Source organism: Pteropus alecto, unplaced genomic scaffold (genome assembly GCF_000325575.1).
Source record: "Pteropus alecto unplaced genomic scaffold, ASM32557v1 scaffold311, whole genome shotgun sequence".
Classification (NCBI taxonomy): Eukaryota; Metazoa; Chordata; class Mammalia; order Chiroptera; family Pteropodidae; genus Pteropus; species Pteropus alecto.
Window position 1 is genome coordinate 3094405 of NW_006431916.1, and position 8475 is coordinate 3102879.

The following is an 8475-nucleotide window of genomic DNA, read 5'->3' on the forward strand; positions in this document are numbered from 1 at the left end:
AGGAATTGCTGAGACTCACACTCTGAAGACTACAGGAAGCTAGAGGGAGGTGCCTGTTTCTCCCTCTGCCAGCATAGACTCCACACTCCTTCCTAATCCCTTTTAGTAGTAGCCGGGCCAGCGAGGCCAGAAAAGAAGTGGCCATTGTGTCTATGCACACCTGTATCCTTCTCCTTTAAAGGATGTATGTTAAGCTGTCCCTGGAGTTCTCTTGCCCCACTTCAGTGCATTTGGTTGGTGGTGCCAGGATGGGCCTGCAGGTTAAAATCTTGGCAGCAGATAGCCAGGGACCAAGATGTCACTCCTCCTTACCTGAAAACACCCCAATCTCTAAGAGAGATTCTTGTGGAGACCCCACCTCACTTAGCCTCAGAATTGGATATGCCCCCTTCCCCCGACAGGGCATTAGAAGGACAAGTGTCTCTCCTGGAACAAGACCAGTGATGCCCTCCCCCACCCCTCACCAGTCTTTTGATGAGGAAGGGTGTTCAGAGTGATGGTTGGTGGAAGGCCTGGTTTTGCTACCCTTGTTTAGGCCTTAGCATGGTTCTCAATCCTAGCCACCCATTGAATAATCTGAGGAGCTTTTGTAAAACACATATGTGGTACAACTTTAAAAACTGCTGTTATCTACTGAAGCTGAACATAGGCATATCTTAGCCATCCTGCTCTTAGATATCTACTCAACAGAAATGCATACGTGTGTGTGCCAAACAACATGTACAAAAATGTTCATAGTCGCAGTATTTGTAAAAGCTAAAAACTATCAATATGTATCTCAAGAGTCAAATAGTTATATATATTATGTGTATAGTCAGACAATGGAATACTATATAGCAATGCATATCGATGAACAACAGCTTCCGCAAACAAAGTGGTTAAATCTTACAAATAAAATATTGAATCAAGTCAGACACAAAGAATGCATACTCTACAATTCTGTTTCTATAAACATCACAAACATGCAGAACAAATATATAGTGTTAAAAGTCAGGAGAATGTTATTATCCTGTGGAGGAAGGACTGAAGAGATATTTGGGTGGGGGTGCTTTGGGCTGCTGGTAGTGCTTTTTTCCCTCAGCATGGTGGTAGTAACATGTGGGTATTCACTTTGTGAAAATTTGCCAAGATTTTTATGTAATTTTCTGATGTATATTAGAATTAAACTTTGATTCCATTGCTCTATGGTGAAGCACAGGCTTAAAAAGTTTAAAAGTTCTCCAGGTGATGTGTGAAATCAAACTTGAGAGGCACACGTTGTGCCTGATTTCTGGCCTCCCTCTTCAGAGGTGGAGAACTTGGGCTTATCAATTTCACCTACCGGCCAGTTCCATTCAGCATCTGATTAGTGCATAGGGACAGGAGAGAGGTCAGGCCAGAGATGTGGAACACCGAGTCATCACATAGAGACCGGCACTGCCTGAGAGTGAAGGAGTTGACGGAACGGGTAGTTAGAGGCTGCTTATAGTAGTGGATCCCAGGGACTAAGGTGGATATGGAAAGTAATGAATTAGAGAGAGCTACAGACTTAGAGAAAGTGGGAGAACCGAGGACCTGGACATCTGGATGAAGTTTCATAATAGATGCGATGCAGGTAGAGAAAGGCACAGAGACAACAGGCAGTCATGGTGAGAGAATGAATTTGAAGGTTAAAAAAATCCAGAGAAGAACAAAACAGAAACATCACTACTTGCCTCCTTCTTGGTGTGGCCTGTTTTCAGGACTGCCCAGGTGAAATGCCTGACCCTCGGGTCACTAACTATATGTGGTTGTAGTGTCCTACCAGCACAACCTTTAACCTTTTCCTAACCCCCTCACTGACTTATCAAGGCAGCGGCTCCGTCCTAAAAGTGAGCATCAGGGTTGCCACCAGCCAGGTGTTCAAGCTTAGTAAATGGCTCACTTTACAGAACTCTGGGTGAAAATTATGGAGGTTCTGTCACATTGAAATTATTTCCATCAGTCTACAGCCATGCCACCCTGAACCAGCCCGATCGCATCTGATCTTGGAAGCTAAGCAGGGTCAGGCCTGGTTAGTACCTGGATGGGAGACTGCCTAGGAAGACCGGCTGCTGTAGGTGTGAAAAATAAGTGAAATAAAAAATAAGGGATTGTAAGCTGACAAGGCCCTTGCAATCTGTGAGGTCAACCAAGGGTTGCCTTGCCTAAAAAAATAAGAAAAGAAAAAAATTATTTTAAGCAGTGCTCTGTGGAGACCCCTAGAGTCCACCTATAATCAGGGCAGGCTGGGAAGACAGGTGAAGAGAGATATTGGCCTCACTCCTCTGGATTTAGCCAGCTTTTCTTGGAATTGTTTTATACACTGGATTCCACAACTAATAAAAGTTTGAAAACTATGTGTTTGATTATCATTAAGGTTCTTTCTGTGTTGAGAATCTGAACCTCCTATATCTTCACAGTTAGGCAACAAATGAATTAAGACCCCACCCCATCTGGAACACAGCTGGCTCCCCAGGGTTTTTCCCCTTTAGAATTTGCCCCTCCTCCATATTCTCCCTTCACCAACTCAGCTTCAGAAGGAAATACGTGTACAGGTGCCTGAAGACAAGTGCTTACAGAACACGGGGACACCTATACCAGCCATGCTGCCCTGTGTCCAAGCCCTGTGAAGGGACCTGCTTACTCTTAGTGTTGCACAGAACAAATGGAAAAGAAGACGGGACCACTATAAAAACCTGCAACTGGAGGAGCAAGGCTGGTGCTGGGGGGCCAGTTGGGCTCCCTTCGACTTTAGAAAAGAAAGCAGGGCCAGGACTCAGCAGGGCAGCCCACAGAATCCCTGAACCAAGTGGGTAGGAAACATTTTTAGCTGCCCTTAATAAAAGGTGTCATTTCAACTTCCAAAAGCGAAATTAGGTTGTGGTCCACTAAGGAATAAAGTTACCTGTTCACAGACCCACATGTAGAAAACTTTTCTACATAATATTGCTCAGCTCCCTAGGTTTGAGACTAGGGAGAACGAGGCCTGGAAAGAAGTGACCTGCCCAAGTTTGCAGAGCTAGTTACAGGCAGAATGTATGGTTAGTGAGAAGAATACTGTCTCTGGGACCAGAGAAGCCTAGGACTGGTCCAAACTCTGGTGTGTGACCTTGGGCAAATTCATTAACCTCTCATTTTTTCATCTTTAAATGGGGAAACAATACCTACCCAGCAAGCTTATTATGAAGACCGTATGAGAAAATATATAAAATAACTGACACGAAATTCATGCTCACTAACCAGTACGTGTTATTAAAGTGTAACTGCCTATAAGCATAAGGTCTCCTTAAATGAGAGGAAGAAACTCACAACAAAAGGGCTGTGTTGGTCACTGTCTGGATGTCTGTCACTGGGTGCTTGATGGAAATCTATCCTTGTGAGTGATGTTTCTCTGGAGCTTGTCTTAATAGTTCAGGAGAGTCCCTCTTCTTGTCCTTCATGAATTTTGCCGTGATGGCGTCTGTCCCAGCTGCAGAACAACTTCTGAATGAACCACTGTAGAGCCTCTATCACCTGCTGAAAGACTGACCAGTGATCAAACTACTAATTTTTCCTTCATTCACTCATTCACCAAATATTTGAGCACCTGCTCCATGCCAAAGACTATTTTAGGTGCAGGGAACACAGCAGTGAACAAATAAATTCCCTGCCTCCAAAAGGCTTACATTCTAGAGGATTCTAACAAGTTGAAGAAAAGTGGTCATTGAGCAGATGCCAGGCTCTGAGACCCGTCTGTTCAGAAGGCTCTTCCCTCACGCCACAGACCCTCCTTCTTCTCCCCTTCTGCAGCGGCTGTCTCCATTTCCACCTCCATTTTTATGGTTCTCCTTCCCCATCTTTAGTTGGGGGAATTAAAACAAAACAGCAGTTGTGTTTAGAACCACGAAATATAATACTTTCTTCAATGATTAAGAAACCAGATACATTAATAATTTTACAAGTTTCTCCTCTACATGCCCCCCACTAATTAAATTAAGTTCATTTCATCTTGTAGCTGATGATTTCCCTTCTGAGCATGGCTAGCCTGCATGAGAAGGGCCTATTCCCCTCTCTGGGCCCAGGTTTTGGGGTGTGTCTTTTATAGCAAACATGGCACCCTTGACCCCACCTCCTTTATCACTTGACTCCGGCTGTGAAAAGAAAAAGAAGAAAAGTAGGTTTGTTTAGTGGGAGCTCTTTCCTGAAGCCAACAGGGAGAACAGGACTTGAAACAAGAGGAGGCTGCATTTGGGGTCAATGGTTAACCAGTCAGATTAATAAATGCTAGAAGGAGGAAGTAGCCAGTGAGTGAAAAGTCAAGAAAAAATGTCTCCCTGTTGTTCAAAAGCCAACTAAAGTTTACCAAGATCCGTGACCTGTGGTTAAAATGTCCTCAGAGGCCAGCACTCATCTGATTCCCATCTGAAATGCTGCTGCCTTTCAAGAGAGCCACCTGGCTCTGCTCTTAGGCTCAGCAGCCCAGGTGCAGCAGCCCCACACTGACCTACCTCTTGCCTGCCACACAGACCTCACTGGGATTGCTCCATCACAGAAGTCTCCAGGCCCTCCCCTCACTCCACAAACTTCTTTCCTGGGAACCATCTCTCCATCCCCACAGGCTTTCTTCCCCCAAACAGCTTCCGCCCAATATCTGGATCGAACAGAGAGCTCTAGGCCGGGTGAGAACTTTTGGCTGACACGATTCAGGAAAGCTGGACTGTCCTGGCCTCTGTCCTGACTTGTTCTATGAGTTTTGGCAAATTGCTGGCCCTGTCCGTGCCTCGGTTTCTTTGCTGTTAAAATGACAGATTGGCCTAGAGCTGCGGTTGGCAAACTTTTTCTATAAAAGGTCAAATAGAAAATATTTTAGGCTCGTGGGGCACACAGTTGGTGTTTGTCTCAACTACCCACTTCTGCCATGTAGTGTGAAAGTAGCCATAAACAATATGTAAATGATCGGTATGCCTATGTTCCAACAAAACTTTATGAAAACGGGCTGTGAACAGGATTGGCCAGTAGGCTATAGCTTATTGACCCCTGAACTAGATCTCTAAGGAGATTTGCAATGCTCAAATATCATTAAACCCCGGATTATTTTACGGACAGAAAATTCAGGCCCAGAGATGCTAAATGACATTCCCCAAGGCACTAAGTATGTGAGTGGCAGAGCTGGAGCTAGAAGCCAAGTCTCCTGGCTCTCGTCTATTGTGGCTCTCAGTTTTCCCAGGGGCAAAGCACAAGCTGTCTTTGGCACGCAGGGCTGACGCAGGAACTGCTCTCCTAACGTCACTGGATGCAGGAGGCAGGAGGCAGCGCTCTGCTCTCTTTGCCTGTCTCAGGAGGGTTTTCTGGCTCATGAAGGCCCAGATTGAATTAGATAAGGGACATTACAAGAAGGAGGGAGAGGCAGTGGGCAAAAGATATTATGACGTTCCTCTGAGACAACTGTGGCCATAGAGAAGGAAGTGCCTGCATGTTACATGTCATAACCTCATGCTTCCGAATCTGCACGTTGACCTCCTTTTCACCCAGATGGTGCTGCCGGGAGGAAGGCCCCACCAGTGTGTGCTCTTCCTGTGTGACTAAATGTTCCACTGAAGGGGGCTCCTCCCAGGAGATCGGCTTCTGAGCCTGTTCTTCCGTGGCAGAAGTAGCATAGTCTAACACAGCTATTTATTGTTACGCTTCTGTGACATGCTTCCCTTCAAATAACTTTGCCTAAATTTGTTTGGGACGTATTGTTCCTTGGCTGAAGACCCAGAATGTTTTACGATGTTAATCTGTTTTCCTCTTTGCCCCTAGTCTTTGCCCTTCAGAGAAGAGAGGCTGCGGATAAGGTCCAGTGGGGTAAGGTGACATGTTTTTCACTCAGAATATCAAGGGTCCCGCAGTCTAGCCTGTGTGATCCTCTTTTCCACACTCAACTCCCTGCTCGGGCTCCTCGACAGGACCCCTCCGCCCCAGGATTCTGGAGCTACATTACTCTCCATCACCACTGCTGCCACGATGACTTCTGAAAGTGAGACGATGCAGTCCGTCTGCTTTCACTGAGCTCCAAGGGACATTCCCAGTTCTGTTCTGTGTGATAGGATTTTGTAGCAAAATTTGCATGAAAGAAATGAAGATTGGAAATTGGTTTACTACAGGGATTTTCAGCCAGGTGAGGTAGTAAGATGTTCAAAATTGGCTTCATCATGAGTCTGAATTGGGGAGTTAGATAGGTTCTGAGGTATCACCCACAGAGTCTTCCCCCAGAAGGTATATGAGGTTCTCGGTCAGCTGGCATCTTCTAGTTTCAAGATCAACTCAAGATGATTCCTATCCGGAGTCACAGAGCTCTAGGCTAGTGTTAGAGGCTGCTGATGGTATGAAATGTGGTCCTGCAGCTAAAATACCCAAGTCTACCTTCACATATCCTAAGATGAACTATGATGGTCAGAGTCTGAGTTCTTTGGGTGACTGCTTTTCTGGCCTTGTCACCCACTCTTCCCACCTATAACCCCCATATTCCTGCTAAATTCAGTTTGCACCAATTTCTGATCTGCGTCTGCTTTCTAGTGCCTGCCTTTGCTGACAAAGTTACCCTCTGCTTTGTTTCTCTTCTGGGCTGCTCTCATTAATCTTTTTGCTTCCAAGTCTTAAGGCTCTTACCATCTCCTTCTTTACATTTCAGTTATTTTTGCCGAAGTGCCCTACTGGACAATGATATTCTTCAGGGCGAAAACTATCTCCAATACATTACTATATCCCCATTTTCTCCTGTGCCCTTTGGAGTAGCTGTTGAAAGAGTGAGAAGATGAGTGAGTATGTGACCTTGCAAGAATTGACAGTCCATGGGATATGTGAATAGTGCCCCCCTTAAATGTGTGTCCAAGTACTAATCCTCAGTACCGATGGATATGATTTTATTTAGTAATAGGGTCTTTGCAGATAAAATTAAGTTAAAGATCTTGAGCTGAGGTCAGCTTGGATTTAGGGTGGTTCCTCAATAAGACATAGAAAAGGAGAAGACAAAGAGACATGTAGAGAGGAAGGCCATTTGAAGACAGGAAGAGATTGGAATGATGCATCTACAAGCCAAGGAACACCAGGAATTGCCAGAAGCTAGGACAGAGGCATGGAACTAATTTTCCCTCAGGGCCTCTGGAAGGAACCAACTCTGTTAATGCCGTGGTTTCAGACTCCTGGTCCCCAGAACTGTGAGAGAATATCCTTATGTTATTTTAAGCCACCGGTTTGTGGTAATTTGTTATGGCAGCTCTAGAAAACTAACATAAGGGGAAAACACACCCCAACTAATTCTATAAGGCCAGTATTTCTCTGATACCAAAACCAGACAAAAACATTACAAGTAAAGAAAACTACAGACCAATATCTCTTGTGAATGTAGACACAGAAATCATCAATAGAATACTAGCAGACCAAATCAAACAACATATAAAAAGGATTATATGCCGTGACTAAGTGGTACTTATCTCAGGAATACAAAGTTGGTTTAAAGTCCAAAAAGCAATTAATGTAATATACCATATCGATAGAATAAAGAACAAAAAAAATACATGTTCATCTCAATAGATGCAGAAAAAACATTCAACAAAAACCAACACCCCATCATTCGTGATCGAATACTCAACTAGAAATAAAAGAGAGCTTCTTAAACCTCATAACATGTACCTATAAAAAACTCACAGTTAACCTCATACTTAATGATGAAAGAAAGATTGCTTTCCCTAAGATCAGGAGGAAGGCAAGGGTATCTGCTCTTGCCACTGCCATTCAGCATTATACCGGAGGTTCTAGTCAGGGAAGTTAGTCAAGAAAACAAAATAAAAGGCAATGAGATTGGAGATGAAGAAGTCAGACTATCGCTAGTTGCAGAAGACATGATCTCATATATTGAAAATTGTAAGAAATCCACTATAAAACTATTAGAACTAACGAATGAGTCCAGCAAAATAAAACTTAAAAATAATTTAATTTACAGTCTATGGCCATGCCACCCTGAACATGCCCAATCCTGTCTGATTTCAGAAGCTAAGCAGGGTCGGGCCTGGTTAGTACTTGGATGGGAGACCACCTGGGAATACCAGGTGCTGTAGGCTTAAAAAAATTTAAAAATAATAATTTAATTTACAATGTCATCAAAATAATAGATACATAATAAATTTGACAAAAGAAACATAACACTTATACTCTGAAAATTATAAAAAACATTGTTGAAAAAATTGAGATCTAAATAAATAAAAAGATATCCCATGTTTATGGATCATAAGACTTAATATTGTTAAGATGACAATACTGCCCAAACCAATCTGTAGATTGAATGGCTCCATCAAAATCCCATCTGGATTATTTGCAGAAACTGATAAACTGATGCTAGAACTTATATGAAAATTTGAGGGACTCAGAATAGTCAAGACAATCTTGGAAAAGAAAGACAACTTTGGAGGACTCACATTTTCTGATTTTAAAGCTTAGTAGGAAACTATGGTAATC

The 8475-nt window shown here is 43.5% G+C and overlaps 2 pseudogenes; both read left to right on the forward strand.

Moving 5' to 3' along the window:
- Window positions 1-1962: 1962 nt before the first annotated feature.
- On the forward strand, window positions 1963-2081 carry LOC112473987 (annotated as a pseudogene).
- A 5881-nt stretch (window positions 2082-7962) lies between these two features.
- On the forward strand, window positions 7963-8081 carry LOC112473695 (annotated as a pseudogene).
- Window positions 8082-8475: the final 394 nt, after the last annotated feature.